Raw genomic sequence first — 20,860 nt, forward strand, 5'->3', positions numbered from 1 at the left:
TTTATATAGTTCAATATTATTTGAACTATATATACTATATAAACTACCAGAATTATTTGACAGTTTTTAAAAATCTAGTATGGTGAAGAGGAGTAAAAAGATGACATTATGGCCTGAAGTTTCAGTATGAAAAAGTTAAAGTACAAATTCTCCTTTAAACCACAGGATTCCTTTTCCAGAGTTTTTAAAGGAACTGTTGGGGCAGTGGCATATGATAATTAAAATAGTATATTATTAACTAATAGATATGGGCCTGATATTCCCATGTCTAGCTCTTATAAACTTGATTAGGCCCAAAGCTCTTGACCCAAACCCAAATGTTGGGATGTGAATTACCACCTATCTGAGGTAATGGGTACCAGAGACCAACCTGAGCCCCTGCATGCGGGAAGAACAAGTCAAGGGCGCCAGACCTGGCTCTACCATAGGCTTATAGGGATAACAGAAAGGGCAAGACTCCTCTGGTGAAAAAGAAACAAACAACCACACACACACATACAAAGAAAAAAACCAGCCAACCAACAGACAAGCAAACAAACATGGACTAGTCATGGTCCTTGAAGCTGATCAATTCGATGAGCAATTCTTTGACACAAGTGTTAAACAAGATCAGATAAAGAAAGTAAGCTCTCTTGTTCTCTTTTCTGTGAATATTACCTGTCGTAGCAGAAAAAAAAGTAGAAAACTGCTGCTTTAGATCCCCATTTACTAAGTGAGAATAAAAAATGAGGAATCAACAAAGACAAAATTAGAGAAATCAGAGTGTAAAATACAAACAACACAGTGTAGCTTCATGAAAATGAGAGGGGAGTGTTTTGTAGATGATAATAAGCAGTGTCAGTTGATAGATTGAAAGAGATCATTGAAGAACAGCAAGACAAAAACAGCCTATTGAATTAAAGGATTAGGAATCATTTTTTTAATTTTAGAAGAGCTTTAGTAATTCTGTGGGTAAGAAAGCAGATTTGTGGAGAGATTAAGGTAGAGGGTAGCTTATGGGGAGTTAAAGTGGTGGTGGCAGGTATGAAGTTCTTACAGGAATATTTGGGAAGAGTAGGAAAGGGAGAAATGACCCAAGATGGAGGTAAACCTTTTTATATTTCCATAGAGTAGGAAAGACTTGAAGGATCTGATAAAGAGGTAAAGATTAAAGATGGAAAAAGCATAAAACCTGATAGAGAAATATTCTGAAGAACACAGAAAGCATAGAATTAGTAGCACTGTGGGAAAGGGTTAATCTTAGAGGGACCCCTTTCTGTGAAGTCAAGGAGAGGATGGTTATCTATGTGGAAATATTTGGAAGTACGAAGTAGAAAAGTTGGTACAATGTGCTGAATTCATTAAAGCAAGACCTGAGGTTACCTGTTAAATAGAGAGAAGCTCTTGGGAGCTTAAGCAGACTGGAGATTTAAAATTAGTTCTAAGTAAAATAGAACAATGAATTAGGTGTGCTTGGCATGATCATGACTGTACTATAGACTTCTCAAGGGATTTACTATTTCATGACTGTTGTGTTCCCATTCCTCAACACAGTGTTTGGTACATGGCTAGTGCTCAATAAATGTAAATGGATGGATGAATGAATGAGGATTTGGTATTTTTATTTTAATTGAATCAAACTATTGCTCCCCCTCCCCAACCCCGGCCACTGCTTCCAACAAGGGCTTGAGTGAAGTTAAATGTAATCATTAAACTAAGTCCACAGTGGTCTAAAGTTTGTAAACAGGACTTGATACAATAGATGATATCTTTTTTATAAGCCCAAAATCGTGTGTGTTAGCTTTCTTAGGATAAAGGGTAGCAGTAATATTTTATTTTGGCAGTGCTAGATAAAAAGGGGGAGTTGTTAGATCTAGCACACATTGTTCTGCAGCTAGTAGCTCTGGAATATTTGTGGTTTCAGTGGCCCCTAAGGAGCCTGCTCTTTCCTGCTCTTGGGTCCTCATCAGAATATTCCAGTAAGTTTGAGATCATTCAGATCTCCCTATTTAAAACTGAAGAAATGACTAGCATGTTTGTTAGAGAGGCTTGGGAGCTTGTGTTCAGGAATCCTGTTAGAGGTCATAAGTGAACACCAAGATTGCAGATTTGAGCACGTATGGGTTTACTTCAGTAAAAGATTTTGATGAAAAAGAGGACAGGGACAGACACTGCTTGAAAACAGAAATAGGCTTATAGTCTTTTATTTTTCTGTGAGGATAAAGAGGAAAGTAATTATGAAATTTTATCATTTACTCATTTATTTAATAAGTATATATTAAGCACCTGTATTATGCAGAGAAAAATGTTAGTAAAATGTGATTTGTTAACTGGGAAACATTTTGAGTATCTTTCAAAAAAAGAATAGCATGACTCACATTATTTTTATTTTATTTTTATTTTTATTTGTACAAATTTATGGCATACATGTGAAGTTTTGTTACATGTATATAATATATAATGTGAAATTTTGTTACATGTATATAATATGTAGTGATCAAGTAAGGGTACTTAGGGTGTCCATCATCCAAGTACAATGCATTTTTGTTAACTATATTCACCCTACTCTGCTGCCAAACATTGAAAGTATTCCTTTTATCGAACTGTATGTTTGCACCCTTTAACCCACTTCTCTTCATCCTCCCTTCTCACCCACACTCATCCCTCCCAGTCTCTGTTATCTATCTTTCCACTCTCTGCTTCCATATGATCAAATATTTTAGCTCCTACATATGAGTGAGAAGATGAGATGTTTGTCTTTTGGTGACTGGCTTATTTCGCTTGCCCCAAACGTGGCTCACACCTGTAGTCTCAGCACTTCAGAACGCCAAGATGGGAGGATCACTTGAGCCCAGGAGTTCGAGACCAACCTGGGCAACATGGTAAAATCCCATCTCTACAACAAATACAGAAATTAACCGGGTGTGGCTGTTCAGGAGGCTGAGGTGGGTGAATCACTTGAGCTTGGGAGGTCAAAGCTACATTAAGCCGAGATCAGGCCACTGCACTCCAGTCTGGGTGACAGTGAGACCCTGTCTCAAAACAAACAAAAACCCCCCAGTTCTATCCACATTGCTGTAAATGAAAGGGTTTTATTTTATTTTTTAATGTTTGTGTAGCATTCCATTGTATATATGTACACATTTTCTTTATCCATGAATCTGTTGATGAACACTTAGATTGATTCCATAGCTTTGCTATTGTGAATAGTGCTGCAATAAACATGCGAGTGCAGGTATCCCTTTGATATATTGATTTCTTTTTCTTTGGGTAGATATCCACTAGTGGGATTGCTGGATCAAATGCTAATTCTATTTTTAGTTTCTTAAGAAATCTCTGTACTGTTTTCCACAGCAGCTGTACTAGTTTCCATTCCTACCAGCAGTGTATAAGAATTCTCTTTTTTCCACATCCTCACCAACATCCATTATTTTCTACCTTTTCTGATTTGGGTAAGATGATATCTCATTGTGGTTTTAATTTGCATTTCTTTGATGATTAGTAATGTTGAAGATTTTTTGAAATACCTGTTTGCCATTTTCATGTCTTCTTTTGATGAATGTCTATTGATTTCCTTTCCCCACTTTTTAATGGGATTGCTTTTCGTTTGTTTGTTTTGCTGTTGAGCTGAGTTCTTTGTATATTCTGGGTATTAGTCCCCTGTCAGATTAATTGTTTGCAGCTATCTTCTCCCATTCAACAGGTGTCTATTCACTCTGTTGATTATTTCTTAAACCAAAATTAAGCTTTTAAGTTTAATTAGGTCCTATTTGTCTATTTTTGGGTTTGTTGCCTGTGCATTTGAGGACTTAGTCATAAATTCTTTGCCTAGACCAATGTCCAGGAGAGGTTTTCCTGGGTTTTATGCTAGTATTTTTATAGTTTCAGGTCTTTTGTTTAAGTTTTTAATCTATTTTGAGTTGATTTCTCTATATGGTAAGAGATAAGGGTTCAGTTTCATTCTTCAATATGTGGCTCTCCAATTTTCCCAGCATTATTTATTGAAGAGCATGTCCCTTCTCCAGTGTAAGTTCGTGCTTATTCCAAATTTATTTCCTAATGAAAGTTGAAATAATTCTGATACTAAACCACACATTTATCCTCTACTAACTAGATGACATTAGGAGTTTGCTGTTTCTTCCTTACTGCTTAAGTCATTAGTAAGATCAAAGCGTTTTCCTCCATATTGCTTTTGGTTCTTAGGAATCTCTGCAGTGGAAGGAAACTGTGACCCCCTTGAACCAGAGCAGCAGCAGGTGAGCAGAAAAGGAACTCGATTTCAAAATATTTTGTTTTAAGATGTGTTTTGTTGTATTGAAGTCATCATACATCTGATATTGATTTTGAGATTCTTAATTCATTCTTTTTAAAGATTGAGATTAAAAAACCTAAACACATTTCCACTCAGTTTTCCCATAAATCCCATCCATTACCTCAATTCAAAACATCCTGATCCTGCAGTGTTGTGCTATGTTTCAGCCCTTGCTGAATTGGGAGTGCTCTTGGGTGTCTCGTGGGGTATGTGCAGTACTGTCTTCCAGAAAAGAGAAAATGACGCTGTATTACAGGTTCAATGTATGCTCTAGCTAAGGGCAAAACTATTCAAAAGCCAAACTGAATTTATATTGAATTTCCCTATATACTTGTGAATGCCTCTTTCACAGAACATTATTAAAATAAATATCAGGGCTGGGCATGGTGGCTCACGCCTGTAATCCCAGCACTTTGGGAGGCTGAGGTGGGCAGATCACCTGAAGTCAGGACCTCAAGACCAGCGTGGCGGACATAGTGAAACCCCGTTTCTACTAAAAATACAGAAATTAGCCGGACATGGTGGCATGAGCCTCTAATCCCAACTACTCGGAAGGCTGAGGCAGGAGAATCACTTGAATCCAGGAGGTGAAGGTTGCAGTGAGCTGAGATCACGCCATTGCACTCCACCCTGGGTGACAGAGCAAGACTCTGTCTTAAAAAATAATAATAAAGGCCAGGCATGGTGGCTCACGTCTGTAATCCCAGCACTTTCAAAGGCCAAGGCAGGTGCATCACCTGAGGTCAGGAGTTCGAGACCAGCCTGGCCAACATGACGAAACCTTGTCTCTGCTAAAAATAACAAAAGTTAGCTGGGCGTGGTGGCAGGTGCCTGTAATGCTAGCAACTTGGGAGGCTGAGGCAGGAGAATCACTTGAACCCAAGGGGCGGAGGTTGCAGTGAGCTGAGATCATGCCATTGCACTCCAGCCTGGGCAACAAGAGCTAAACTCTGTCTCAAAAGAAAAATAATAAAATAAAATAAAATAAAATAAAATAAATATCAGGAAATTATCACATAACATCTACTCTGAACTTTAAAGTGAGATTGCTTGCACTTTAAGGAGAGTTGAGGAACTTTATAGTTTATGAGGTAGCTTTTAAGCACTTATTATTCTAAGAGTGTTTTATTAAATTAATTTTAATGTATTAGGCATTTTTTTGTTTTGTTTTGTTTTGTTTTGAGACAGTGTCTTACTCTGCTGCCCTGGTTGGAGTGCAGTGGCGTAATCTCAGCTCACTGCAACCTCCACCTCCTGGGTTCAAGCGATTCTTCTGCCTCAGCCTCCCGAGTAGCTTGGACTACAGGCACGTGCCACCATGTCTGGCTAATTTTTGTATTTTTAGTAGAGATAGGGTTTCACCATATTGGCCAGGCTGATCTCGAACTCCTGACCTCGTGATATGCCCGCCTCGGCCTCCCAAAGTGCTGGGATTACTGTTCTGATAGTTGTAGGTATTGTTACCTGAAGGATGGCCAGCATTTGGATAGGCAGTCTGGGAAGGGATAATTTGAAAATTTTCCCTACTCATTTTGGCAAATGGCCCGCCTCCATCTTCATCCATCGTGAGGACTCTGAGTGTCATGGGATTTAAGATGAGACTTCAGCTCCTGCATTTCATAAGCCTCATGTATTATTCATTTCTACTTCATTCATATGCATATATTGAATCCCTGCCCTGTTGGTGTTAGGGATAACAGCATGGTTCTTTCCCTCGAGGATTTCACTGGCTGGTGAGGGTAGTGGGCATGTAGGAAAAGTGAGTTACAGTACAACTATGTGCTATAATAGAGGGAGGACAAAGCATTGTAGTTGCTTACAGGAGCAAGTGACTCATCTTGTCCTGGGGATTTGTAGAGTGCTCCACAAATGTGGTAACAGCTGCACCGGGTCTCAAAAGATATATTGAAATTTGTTAGGTCAAGAAAGGGATGCCAGGCAGAGAGAATTGCAAGTGCAAAGTCTTGGAAGTTAGCAAGAGTATGGAAGTAAAAGAAGTGTACAGTTCATGGAGTGGAATGGTAGAAGAAAAAGGCTGAAAAAGATAGACTTGATTCTTATTAACCCAGTAGTGCCGGTGGGGTGGGAGGTCAGCAAAAAAGTTAAAATTGTTAGAAATATGAGACAACTTGAAAAATACTTTGTTATATAAAACATTGGATCGGTAATTGGGCTCTTTTTTCTGCTACAGTATTTTTTAAAAATCACATATTTCTCATCAAGATAGAAAATAAAGAAAATCACTTCAGTATAACTCAACTGATGACATTTCAATAGCATTGTTCTTACCCAACTGGGGTTCCACCTGTCCACACAAAACAGCTCTGTTCCACTTGGTACATACATTTCTCACTGTCTTTACTGTTTGATGGTCCAGACATGAGCATTTACAGTTACTTTCTCAGTAACTATAATTATTTGGTAGTAACAGCAAAACAAAAGTCTATGTTATTTTTCCCAAAAATGTCCAGGAGTTTACCAGTTGAGGTAAGCAATGGTATCACTTGTGGTACCAAGTATTTTATCATTAATAACTTTTCATGGTACAGTAATTTGTCATCTAAGTAGATGAAAAGTAATGCACTTTCAAGATACATTTTCAAACCACGTGTTTGAAATTGTCAAAAATAAGAGCACTATTTTATTTTTTAAATAGAAACATTGTAATTGTACATATTTATGGGGTGCAATTTAATATTTTAATACATATGTATATAGTATAAAGAGCTATATTCTCTTTATGCTAATTATTTTATCTGTTCAAATGTACTATAGAGAAGAATTATGTACAACATGTAAAAATTTCCAGTTGGGGAAGAAGTCTCAAAAACTCGTAAGTAAATTGCATTTAAAATTTTTACAGTTTGAGTGTGAGTGTTGATTTTATGGTGACTATTAAAAATTATAAGTTATTGACTTAAAGCCTATTTGCAAAAGTAGAATATACCCATATAAAGCTATAAAATATATAAAAATCAGAATTGAAAGTGTATTGTTTACTGCAAAAGGGACATGGTAAATATTTCGCTGGTGAATAAAGTAAACTTGTTCTAGTTGTTAGAAAAGCAAAATAAGGCCGGGTGCGGTGGCTCACCCCTGTAATCCCAGCACTTTGGGAGACTGAGCGGGGCGGATCATGAGGCCAGGAGATCCAGACCATCCTGGCTAACACGGTGAAACCCCGGCTCTACTAAAAATACAAAAATTTAGCCAGGCGTGGTGGCGGGCGCCTGTAGTCCCAGCTACCTGGAAGGCTGAGGCAGGAGAATGGCGTGCGCCCGGAGGCGGAGCTTGCAGTGAGCCGAGATTGCGCCACTGCACTCCAGCCTGGGCGACAGAGCGAGACTCCATCTAAAAAAAAAAAAAAGAAAATATAAAGAAGAACATTATTTTGACCTTTACATTTACAACGTGATTACTACAAGAATGCTCCTCTTCCAAATGAAATAATTTACATTAGAGAAACAAAACCATGGTGCTGCATTACTTTACAAGTGAAATAAATATTTCCTCAGTGTATTAAACAATACGTTATAAGCTAACTTAATAACAGTTTTAAAATTGCCATCAATTTATGCAAGCAATCAGGAAACAAAAGGCTCTCTTAATTAAAGAAATGTCCTTGAATTTTATTAGGCACAATAAGACAACTGACTAGGAGTGTAGAGTTATTTTATAAACATATAGACACACAGACACACACAGAGCAAGTGCAAATTAGAACTGTGATGGTGCCACTAAACATGAGTGGAAGGTTCAATGTGATGGTAAAATTTTAGAGGAAGAACTAAGTACTCGATTGTGTCAAATTTTAAGGTTTACCAGTAAGTTTGAGAAACTTAAAACTCTTCAGTGTCCCCCAATACTGACACTTCCTTGATAACACCCTCTCTGCATTTCTATATAGATTGCCGTTTCTTTAAAACTTGTATAAGAGGCTCAAAGATATGACATGCAGTAAGCTGTGTGGTATGTCAAAAATATATTGGACTACTGGCCGGGTGCAGTGACTTGCTGCTGTAATCCTAGCACTTTGGAAGGCTGAGGCGCATGGATCACAAGGTCAGGAGTTCAAGACCAGCCTGGCCAAGATGGTGAAACCCTGTCTCTACTAAAAATACAAAAATTAGCCGGGCGCGGTGGCAGGCGCCTGTAATCCCAGCTACTCGGGAGGCTGAAGCAGGAGAATCCCTTGAACCCGGGGGCGGCGGGGGGGGGCCGGGGGGCGCCGGGGGACGCGGAGGTTGCATTGAGCCTAGATCGCCACTGCACTCCAGCCTGGGCGACAGAGTGAGACTCCGTCTCAAAAAAAAAAAAAAAAAAAAAAAAAAGAAAAGAAAAGAAAAGAAGGAAGTCTTTAGTTCACAGTGAAAGGAATGTTGACTTTGAAATTATGGATTTATATTAATGTCACTATAAACCAATGGGAATGGTAATATTTAAACAAACTTGCTAAATATTGAGAGACTAAACTACAAAGTTAATAAATTACATATAGCAGTGTAGCTTTTCGCTCTAGATGGTGTCTCACAATGGATTTCTGTTGCTTGACTATTTTCTTAGTGAATATTTAAACTAAGGTAGTGACTGAGATTTAGTGATCTGGCTAAGTATTTTGAAAGACATTTTGAATAATATAGTTTAGTGTTAACAGGGAATTAAATATGATTTTTTTTCTTACTCATTTCACCTTCCCTGTACTGTGTATTTGGAATTGATCATTTAAAAAACTCCAAAAGAAAATTAATATATATAGGACTATTTGTTCCCTAACCTTATAGACTGTCATTCAGAGCTTCCAGAGATTACTGAGATAATCTTTTAAACATAAAGAGGGATGGTGAATTAATGATTGGCTGATACTGGTTTGTAAATTTGAATTTTTCTTTCTTTTTTCCTCTGAGGTTATTTTATTACATACAAGAATTCTTTGTAAAGGATGAAATGGAGAGATGTAGGTCAGAGGATGCAAAGTAGTAGATATGTAGGATGAACAAGTCTAGAGATCTAAATACAACATGAGGACTATAGGTAATAAAATTGTACTGTATTTGGGATTGATACTAAATAAGAATTTAGCTGCTTTTGTCATAAAAACAAAAGAAATCGATAACTATGTAAGATGATGGATATGTTAATTTACTATAGTAACCTTTTTGGTATCTGTATATATCCCATAATATCATGCTGTATACCTTAAATATACACAATAACATTTATTTTTTAGAAAAGAAGTTTTTATAAAGAACTTCAAAGAAAATTTAAAGGCATATTTAATTGTTTTTTTAAAGTAAAAGAAATAGTTTACTGCTTATTTAAAAAAAACAAAAAAACCCCACATATCTCAAAACTGTTTGGGCTGGGGTAATTATGCCAAAAAACAATCTCAAGATTTCAAAGGGAAAAAAAAGTCCTTTTGGAGAGCAATAATCGATCATGGAAGTTGAAATAGCACATGCCATACTACTTCATCTGGAAAATGGTATACAATCAATATATATATATATTTTTTTTACCAAAGGATATAAGTATTTGCTAAGTTTAAATTTACATTTTTGTGAGCAATTACAGCATAATGAAAATTTCAGGAGCTACTGTTTAAATGAAAGAAATAAATGGAGCAAAGTCAACTATGTGCAGTAATTTTACGGAATCAATGCAAATGTGATCCTAGAACTTTGATCCCAGAACAAAGTAACAGCAAATTCATCTATGATTACAGCCCCTTAGTTGATGGCTGTTTGTTTATTTGACATGGTCTATGTAATAATGCTTCCTGCCTCTCAGCACCACTACCTACATACAGTTGTAGTTGCGGTTGTGTCAGTCACCATAACAAACAGTGCAGAATACCTTTATTCTACTCTGCATTCCTGAGCTACTCTGCATTTCCCCAGGGCTTGCACAGTCTTGGAAGAGAAGGCCAGTGTCCTGGATGTGAATTTCTTACAGAAATAGTAACCAGATTACAGATCCTGAACAACTGACCTTACTTACCTTACCAGTTTAAGACATTAGTCAAGTGTGCTGTTAATAGTTTTCTAAGGCTGCCATAACAAAATACCACAAACTGGGTGGCCTGAAAGAACAGAAATGTATTCTTTCACAGTTCTGGAGGCTAGCAATCTGACACTGAGGTGTTGGCAGGGCATGCTTCTTAAGACTTGAAGGAAGAACCCTTCCTTGTCTCTTCCTAGCTGCTGGTGGCTCTTGGCAATCCTTGGGATTTTCTTGAATTGTAGCTGCATCACTCCAGTCTCTGCCTCCATTGTCACGTGGCCCTCTTCCCTCTATGTGTCTGTGTCTTCTCTTCTTTTAAAGACACCAGTCATTGAATTTAGAGCCCACTATAATCCAGTATGACCTCATCTTAACTGATTACATCTGCGAAGATCCTATTTCCAAATAAGGTTACATTCTGAAGTTCTAGGTGGACATGAATTTTGGAGGGACATAATCCAACCCACTACACCAAGCAATGGAAGTACAGTACATTTAATTTCCCCTAGAATAATGACATGTCATTTTGTTTACGTTTTAGGCTTTAATTTATAGATCCTGAAGATTACTCAGTGGTTTTTTGGTGAATATGATACTTAATCTAGTGTTAGGATAATCAATGAAAAATAGCATGTTATAAAATGTTAAATGTAAAACTTGAACCCTGAATTTCTCATAAGACTTCTCACTTGCTTAATTAATGTTGATTCATGGGGATAATTGCCCTGACTATGTCTCAGTAATCTACATGTATTTGAAGTCAGATTATGAAGGATTTTATACACTAAATTAAGGGTTTGGATTTGACTCTGTGAAAAAGGAAGAATCAGTGGAGATTCATTACTTTTAAATGATAGTTCAGGTAGTAGTATAGAATAAACTCTGAAAAAAGCTATTGAAACAGCACAGGTGAGATGATTGTGGTTTAGATTACATTGATGGAGATGGAGAAATGAAATTGTATTGAGAAATATTTCTGATGATTTAGTACTTGATTAGATGATGAAGATAGCTAATATTTATTAAGTATTTTCTATGTGCCAGGCACCAATCTAAACACTTTTTATGTATTAATTTAATTCTTGCAATTCTCCTATAAATCAGTACTATTAAAATTTTTATTTCAGGTGATGAAACTGAGGCAAAAATACTTGCCAAAGATCACATAGCTATAATTGGAGGAGGCAGGATTTGAACCATCAGAATCTGGTAAGGGAAAGGAAGGAGTTGGAGATGAATCTTAAGGTTAGGAGATTAGGTAGATGGTTGTATCATTAGCCAGAATTGAGAATACAGTGCAGAATAGGGGAGAGTTGACCTGAAGGTCATGAGTCAGTAGATTTAGTCTGGGATATAGTATTAAGTTTGAAGAGCTACTCATGAGAAGTAGGACAGGTGATAGTAAGTACTAAAAATAATATTTGATGTTAATTAATTTTTTAGATTAATTTCCTTAATAAAGATAACGTCATTTTAAATGTATACATTATGCAGCTATGGTAAAACGTGAAGAATTGGTGATGCTGTCTACTAGTCCTGAAAAGCAAGAGTGCTTTAACGGTGCAATTCCTTGTGATAACGCATTCTCATATCATCCCTACATTAAGTTAGGTAGGCAAATAACTATCTTACTTGGAACTTTGTGAATGTTTTGGTCAGTCAGAGAAAGTAGAGGAATTCCTAAGTTTGTACCCAGCCGGTCATTAGTGAATTTACTTCATTACAAATTCCCTTTACACTCTTACTCTTTGATTCACGCATCCCACCAAATATACCCCTGCATTGCTCTAACCACGGGGAATTCTAGTTCAAACTGGGCAGTTTATGGGAACTGCTTTTGTTGAAATGATTAAATAAAGAAATGCCTGTGAATTCTCCTTCCGAAGCACCGCCTGTTTTCTGTGTCATTTTGGTCTCATTAATCAGTGTTGCAGCCAGGCAGACACTGTGCTGTGTATTTTACTGTCCTCAGCACAGCGGCTTCTACGTCTCTGCTCCCAGGCCGACACATTGGGGAAAAAGAGAGAGGGAAACCATCAATCTTCCCAGTTGCACATGTCAGCAGTGATTCCTTCCCCCTTCCTGTTGGCTGTCTCTCTCACCACCTGTGTTTAGAATTAGCACTGAAGCTGCTGCCCAGATGAATGAGAACCACTGTCCTTGTCACCTGCCCTGGTACGGGCCACCACTTCTCAATGAAACAAGTATATCAAGCAGTCAGTTATCTTTAGCGTGAGCTGTGTAAGAGAATCACACACCCCTTAGAAGTTTATTATAACATAAAATTAAAATTTTAGGCCATACATTCTAGTGAATCAAAGGGACAAAAGCAAATAATTTCTTGAGTGCCTTGCTATCTTCACATAATCTCCCTCTGAAGTACATATGGCTGAAATTGATGGACCTGGGTTCAAGTCGTGGCTCCACTATTTGCTAGCTATGGATGACTCCTTTAACCCTTCTGTGCCTCAGTTCCTTCATTCTTGTGAAACAAGGATGATAGTACCTCAGAGTTTTTATGAGGATCAAGTGAGATAATACATTTATAGCTCTTGCTATAATGCTTCCCATGTAGTAAGCACTCAATAGATGTTAGCTATTATTACCATTAACCCCATTGTCCAAATAATAAAACTGAGTTTCAGAGAGGTTACATAATATGCGAAAGGCACTAGGAGGCATAGAAGGAATCTGAACCTAGCACTGTCTGATCCTCAAAACTCATGTCCTTTAGATTACACTGCATTGTTTCTATTTTAGTTTCATTTTACAAATAACTTAATATCTGAACTTAATAAATCATTTAACATTGTCTGTGTCTTATTTTCCCATTACTTAAAATGAAAATGGTAATAACCAACATTCCTGTTAGTATGAGACCCTTTTAGTTACATATCAAGTAATTCGATCAGACCATATGCCGATAAACTAGGCCTATTTTTCTTTTGAGACAGGATCTTCCTCTGTTGCCCAGGTTGGAGTATGGTAGCACAATCATGACTCACTGCAGCCTTGATATCCAGGCTCAAGCAATCCTCCCACCTCAGCCTCCTGAGTAGCTGGTACTACAGACCTGTGCCACCAGGCCTGGCTAATTTGCCTTTATTTATTTTGTTTTGTTTTGTTTTGTTTTATGTTATGTTATGTTATGTTATGTTATTTTATTTTATTTATTTTTCTGGTAGAGACAGGGTCTCCCTATGTTGCCCAGGCTGGTTTCAAACTCCTGGTTCAAGTGATCCTACCACCTCGGCCTCCCAAAGTATTGGGATTACAGGTGTGAGCCACTGCATCTGGCCCAGGCTTATTTTTAAAATTTGGTGACAGAAAAATGACATGCATTTTTAAAAATGTTAAACAATACAAAAAAGTCAAAAAGGAAGTAATTACTCCCATTTCCTTGTATAACCACTAGTAAGTTAGGTATGTAGGCTGTCTTCCTTGTCAGCATTTATCTATTTAACAAGTGTCTATATAGAACCTTCAGGGGAGTACTGTCATTCCTCCCATTTTACAGCTAAGGAAGTTCCCTGTTTTGCACAAGGAAGCACAGCTGGTGCACAAGAAGGCTGGCACTGGACTCATGTCTGACTCTAGATTTGGGCTCCTCACCTCCACCCTGTGCCAATTCTCAGTACTGAACAGGACCTACCTTCTTATTTATTCCATAGTATTTCATTATATAAAAAGAAAACTATAACTTATTTACTATTTCCCCTACTGATGGACATTAGTTACTTATAATTCTTTTTTTTTTTTCCTTCAACTTTAAAGCTCAAGGCTATATGTGCAGGATGTGCAGATTTGTTACATAGGTAAATGTGTGCCATGGTGGTTTGCTACACAGATCATCCTGTCACCTAAGTATGAAGCCCAGCATCCATTAACTATTCTTCCTGATGCTCTCTCTCCCCAACCTGACAGGCCTCAGTGTGTGGTGTTCCCCACTATGTGTGTCCTTGTGTTCTCATCAGTCAGCTCCCACTTATAAGTAAGAACATGTGGTATTTGGTTTTCTTTTCCTGGGTTAGTTTGCTGAGGATCATGTCTTCCAACTCCATCTGTGTCCCTGCAAAGGATATGATCTCATTCCTTTTTATGGCTGCATAGAATTCCATGGTGTATATGTACCAGTATAATTCTTTCATAATTAAATAATCAGGGGGAACACCAGATCTTCTTACATTCTTGTGTGAGTATTTCTATAGGAAAGATTTCCATACATTGAATGGTTGGGTCAAAATAAAACAAAATTTTGATCTCCAGAAATGGTCAGATTACTGAGAGCTTACTCTGTGCCAGGGTTATACTAATAAACTTGTCACAGTCCTCCTAACTACCCTACAAGATAGGTACTATTATTATCCCTATTTTATATGTGTTCAATGCCACGTAAGTAATTGGGCAAGTCTTGAATCCCAACAGTGTGGCATTAGATTCTGCCTCTCAACCATGGTTTATAACCAAGCTAGTTATCACAATCATATTTTAGTGCTTGGTTTTGTCATTCTTCTAACTTACTATAAGGTTGAGTTAACAATCTGAGCTGACAGAAGGGTCTGAACTGATGCAAATGTGGTCTGTCTACCTGTAGTCTTATATCAGTCTATAGGTTGGATGAGAAAGGGAGCCATGATTAGCTGGAACATGAGACTTATTTGCTCTTGGAAGAGGTGAAATAACAATCAAAGAAATCCCCTTTTTTGTAAACTATTTTATGCCAGGAAAATAACTTTAGAAATGTTTTTTTCCTGTTCGTATTGTGGGTACTTTGTAAGAAATTCACGCTGTCTCTCAAAGGTTCAGAACACTTGAGATAGTCATGGAATTACATATACATTATGTATAAGAATTACTGGGCATCTCAGCTTCACTTACCCAAGGCCACCTGGTGTTAGTCCAGGACATGGCCAACCGACTGAGCTAACCGTGAGACCCACTTACAGTGCTTGACTGTTGAATCCAGACTTTCTGGTAGGAAAGATCAGAAGGAAGTAGGGAGTTTGCCAAGCAGGGACATGGGCAGAAAAATATATCTATGCAGAGATAATTTTGTCTCCAATCCATTACAGTTCTGATATTGAACACTCCTCAGTGGTATTACTTCCTTGGTGATGTCCAGGCTATATGCTTTCTAAATCCCTGAGCCATAGAGATTTATGGACTTGGACTTTGCCGAGTAAGTCTCTCTAGGCATCGAAGATGACGTGCCTACTTGTTGTCACAGGTGTCTTCTCTCACCAGCATAGAGGCTATGACCACAGCTTCATAATCTTCTGCCCTTCATGGCTGCCGCATTAATATCCAAACTGCTGGGAGCCAAAGCGGCCTCTGCCCATACATGATTAAATCACTGCCTTAGAGATTTCATTATCTTGAAATGTAAATTACTAGCAAGTGAACTTACTCCTCATATTTTTCGTCCTTTTATTTGTGTGTGTGTGTGTGTGTTTGTGTGTGTGTGTGTGTGTTTCAGTGTTTCCTAGCAGGTTGGCAGCTTTGGAAGATAATTATGTAGCAGTTGGCTTAGAACAGTGGTGTCTCATTCATGGCCTCATGTTAGAATCACCTGGGGAGCTTTTAAAACTCCCATTGCTCACGCCAAATCCCAGACTGATTAAATCAGAATCTCTGGGGGTGGTGCCCAGGCATCAGTATTTTTTAAAGCTCCCAAGTGATTACAGTGCAGCCAAGATTGAGAACTGTTGGCTTAGAAGGGACCTTCTCTTTTTCATTCATAATGTTTTTATCTGTACCTCATTTTCTGCAGTTGAAGTGAATTTTAAGAATAGATTATTGGTGCCCAAAAACCTCGCTCAAACTTTAGCATACATCAGAATCACTGGAGAGGCTTGTTAAAGCAGGGTTGCATAAATGTTCTCATTTCTTCTCTGATAAGCCCCACTCTTAGAATTCTTGATTTAGTAAGTCTGGGTTGGAACCCAAGACTGCATTTTTAACAAGTTCCCAAGCCGTGATGATACTGCTGGTCCTGGGAACACACTTTGAGAACCTCTGCTCTAATCCCTTCCTCTCACCTTCTTTCTGCTCTTTTCTTTTCCACCAGCGGTGACCAGGGCTGCCACCTCTGGCAGTCCATACAATATCAGTGTTAGGAAAGGCAATGAATGCATAAGGATGTTTAACCTGTTACCCCACCTCAAAGTAATCATACAATTTAAAAAGAATTTACTGTATATACAAATACAATTTCCTCTGCATGCATAATTGCTCCCCTTAAGTCCTTTCTAATATAAAATCAAAGCCACCACTGAATAGATTTCTGGTGTCCAAAATGGACCTTGGATTCCGCCTTCCTACAGAAACAATTTTATGGATGCTGGTTAGGTACAGATGAAATCATGCTGTTAAAACCATTCTTCAAGAATATTATAGGCTCAAAGAGACTTTGATGGTCTGCTTCCCATTTAAAGAATTCAATTTCTGAGTTTCAAAGAACCCATTTTTAAACAAACTCTTAGAATGTAACTTAACAATTGCCTGCAACTGAAACATTTGGCTTATTTTGTTTATAGTTATTTTACCCTTTACATTTGGAGCTAAAGTATGGGAGAAAGGATTTGTCATGATTCAGTTAACATTTATTAGGGGACCACAATGTACCTGGCACTGTGCTATTTACTGGGTATATAAAGAGGGAAAAGATAGCCCCTGCCCTAGAAGAGCTCATATTCTAGGCGGGAAAATAAATCTATGGAGCAAATAAAAAAAAAATTACCAAGTTACCAATGTGATATGTTCAATAATGAAGAATTGATGAAGGAGGCATCTGTTCTTCTGAGCAAGAGAAAGAGAGACATTGATGGTGTGTGTGGTGGAGCATGGAGCATGTGTGGGTGTGTTTAGTAAGAGGAAGGAGCATGTTTAAGAGTCTTAGAATCAGGGAGAGATTGTTAGGGCCTAATAACGAAGGGGGGTTCCCCATGCAGAAAAGAGGGTAAAGGGCATTCTAGGATGATGGAAGAGTGTGAATGCAGAGGGTAATACTCTACAGAAGAAAGGCAAGTAGTCAGCTGCGTTCCCCAGGAGGTATGATTGGAGAATGACTGGGAAGGGCATTGACCACCCCACAAAGTCAGAGTCTTATCTCAGAGGAAGAAATGAGAAGAGTTATGCTAAGTCAGCATATGTGATATTTGCACCTCTAGCCCATATTTTACTATCTTTCTTCTCCTGTATATTCCCCAATATCGTGAGGAAGACAGTTTCAATTTCAACAAAATATTAATACTTTGAAAATGTCTGAAGGTGGTTTTCAGACTGTGCTCTGAGAAGCCCCCTTGTGCTTGTCTGGGGTGAGGTCAAAAGAGCAGTCGGGACCCAACAGAGCTCCCCCACTGACTCTGCTATTATCCATCTACCTCTCAAGCTTTTCTTTGGAAAATTCCACTTATTAGGCACATCTAAGAATATTATATTTGAAAAGGGTATACAATTAGAAAAGTTTTAAAACCAATGTGATTTAATCCTCACATGTTTAGTAACAGTCTGCCAACTTGGTGTGGATAGCCACATCTCTCAGCTGCTGGCCAAAGGATAAATGTTCTCAGATAATTAGCTGAAGAGGGGAATCAGGCAGGTGTCAATATGGATGTGTGAGCAGTGATAATTGTTGGTATGATAAGCGTTTAGTTGGCCACAAGAGATAATGACAATATCATATACCCCCAGAATGAACACTTGAAAATCAATGTTAGAATTTTCTTATGAATGCCAGGTGCAATTGCTCACAGCTGTCATCCCAGCACGCTGGGAGGCCAAGGCAACAGGATCACTGAAGGCTAGGAGTTTGAGACCAACCTGGGCAAGACAGCAAGACCCCGCCTCTACAAGAAATTTCAAACATTAGCCAGAGTATGCACCAGGCTGCCTTGCCTGGGCACTGATACCTGAATGCTGAGCGCAAGCCTACGGAGGTGAACCCTTTTACTAAAGTGAAGCTGATCAACGAACTGAATGAGTGAGAGGTCCAGCTTGGGGTGGCCAATAACATGTCCTAGCACTCCTAGTACAAGGACAGCACCTGGATCTTCCTGGGAGGGCTTCCTTATGAGCTGACTGAAGGGGACATCATCTGTGTGTTCTCACAATATGGAGAGATTGTTAACATTAATCTCATGTGGGACAAGAAGACTGGGAAATCCAAGGGATTCTATTTCCTCTGCTATGAAGACCAGAGGAGCACAATTCTGGCCGTTGACAATTTTAATGGGATCAAGATCAAAGGAAGAACTATCTGAGTGGATCATGTGTCTAACTACAGGGTTCTAAGGACTTAGAAGAAATGGACGATGTGACCAAAGAGCTCCAGGGGAAGGGCTGTGGGGCTCGTACCTCCTCACCAAGTTTGTCTGAGAGCTCTGAAGATGAAAAGCCAACAAAAAAGCGCAAAAAAAAGACAAAAAGGAAAAAAGGAAAATAAAAAGAGAAAACTGACCGGGAGATACAGGCAGAGCAACCATCCTCTTCGTCACCCAGAAGCAAGACAGTAAAGGAAAAGGATGACCCTGGCCCTAAGAAGCACAGCAGCAAGAACTCGGAGAGTGCTCAGAAGTCAGTGCCCAGGGAGGGGCGGAAGCTCCCCAAGGCCAGGACTGCCTGCTCTGGTGGGGCAGAGAACCTAGAGAGGGAGCTGAAGAAGGAGAAACCACGCACCAGCGCAGGTCCTCAAGCAGGAGGGAGGCAAGAGAAGAAAAGACCAGGGATAAGGACAGAGGGAGGAGCTCAGACACACTTTCTAGCCCGTACAACGGGCGTTCTGAAGGGCGTAGTCATAGAAGTCCAAGTAGGAGCCGAGATAAATCCATAGGCATGAAAGGACCCGGCGCTGCCCGGAGCAGGAGTCTTCGAATCCCAGTGACTGTAGGCGTCACTGAAGATTGTTAAGCTGCTCAGTAGATTTGGAAATAATTATGTTTTCTAAATGCAGTCAAGTTCAGTTGGGTTGTTACTATTTTTGTATCTAAAGCTCCTGGGGCTGGATTCTTTTCACCTCTTGAGTATTAGAGTCATTGAGAGGGCTGCAGTTTCAACAGCTACATATCCTGGATATTCTTCCTACCATTCATTGTCCCTGAACCAGAGTATGTGTCCTGAATTTTGGTTCATAAATATGGCTCTTGAACCCATAGACCCCAGTTAAAGATGGAATTTTCAGGAAAGGGAAAATACCAGATAATTCTAGAATTCTAGTTTTGTGTTTGATATTTAGAGCTCAGCATCGTGGGACCTTTCCAGTTACTAGGTTTGGACAGCTTGATGTGAATGAATGGGATAGGATTTGTAACATCAACCAGCTCCATGCCCAAAACCACCTGTTTAAAAACATGTTTAATGTCTTTTCTTTTTCATTACAACTTTTTTGTTTGATAGGCCTCTTTCCAAATTTTTCCTTGCAATGTATTTATTATTTATTTGTATTGAGGTGAAATTCACATAACATAAAGTTAACCATTTTAAAAGGAACAATTCAGTGACATTTGGTACTGAAAATCCACAATGTTGTGTAACCATCGCCTCTGTCTAGTTCTAAAACATTTTTTATCCCAAAATGAAACCCTATACCCATTAAACAAGCTCTTCATTTCCTCCGTCCTCCCCGTCCCTAGCAACCACCAATTGACTTCCTGTTTATGGGTTCGCCTATTCTGAATATTTCATATACATTGAATTATACACACACAAAAAATTAGCCAACGTAGTTGTGTATTCGTCTAGTACCAGCTACTTGGGAGGGTGGGCGAACTGCTTGAGCCTAGGGGTTTGAGGCTGCAGTGAGCTCTGATCATCCACAGTACTCCAGCCTGGGCAACAGAGAGACACCCTGTCTCAAAAAAAAAAAAAAAAAAAATTCTTATGAGGAAAAACTAACTTTTAAAAACATTTTATATCATTTTTTATACTTTTAAAACTGTAGTGCTTCTTGATGTATTACCTGTACTTACTGTCCTGTTCAAGATAAAAATATGCTGTGTTAGTTAGTGTGTTATGGCAAGAATATGACACTTGCTGATTTGGTTTAGCAAGTAGTGTTATTAGGAATTAAAATATTTTGCACTGCATTTAATTTTCTAATTATTTATGTCATGTTTAGATAATTGTTAATTTAGTTTTAATCATCTTTCTAAGAAAAAAAAGGACTTGCCTCCTTATTCTTTACTTACGTATAAACTTTGCGTTTAAATATAGATTAACTGCCCTGAGGTGATGATGTCATCCTTCCTGGGAGCCAAAGCTTCATGACTTTATATTTCATCATTTCTGTCTGCTGGGGAGACAGAAAAAAAGACCTGAAGAAAATAGCCCGAAGAGATGTTTAGGTACAAAAGAAATAGCTACAGGAGAAAAGAACAGTGTAAAATTAAAAACCTGATGTCTTAGTTCACTCGTACTGCTGTAACAAAATACTACAGACTGGGTAATTTATGTAGAACAGATATTTATTTCTTACCGTTCTGGAGGCTAGGACGGCCCCAAGAGCGAGGCACCAGCTTTGGTGTGTGGTAAGGGCCTCTCTCTGCTTTCAAGATGGCACCTTGTTGCTGCATC

The 20,860-nt window shown here is 38.6% G+C and overlaps 1 protein-coding gene and 1 pseudogene across 7 annotated transcripts in view; both read left to right on the plus strand.

Annotated features, from left to right (window-relative positions):
* WARS2 (tryptophanyl tRNA synthetase 2, mitochondrial) overlaps window positions 1-20,860 on the plus strand; it is a 112,946-nt gene that overhangs the window by 39,664 nt on the left and 52,422 nt on the right. Inside the window, exon 2 of one of the 7 annotated variants that reach the window (XM_077987346.1) lies at window positions 4,183-4,235. The exons of the other annotated variants lie outside the window; for them this stretch is intronic. The gene's annotated coding sequence lies outside the window, so the exon portion shown is untranslated. The remainder of the gene's footprint in view (window positions 1-4,182; window positions 4,236-20,860) is intronic. 7 annotated transcript variants of the gene reach the window in all.
* LOC107000161 (RNA-binding motif protein, X-linked 2 pseudogene) lies at window positions 551-20,657 on the plus strand (annotated as a pseudogene).

This window comes from Macaca mulatta, chromosome 1 (assembly GCF_049350105.2).
Source record: "Macaca mulatta isolate MMU2019108-1 chromosome 1, T2T-MMU8v2.0, whole genome shotgun sequence".
NCBI lineage: Eukaryota > Metazoa > Chordata > Mammalia > Primates > Cercopithecidae > Macaca > Macaca mulatta.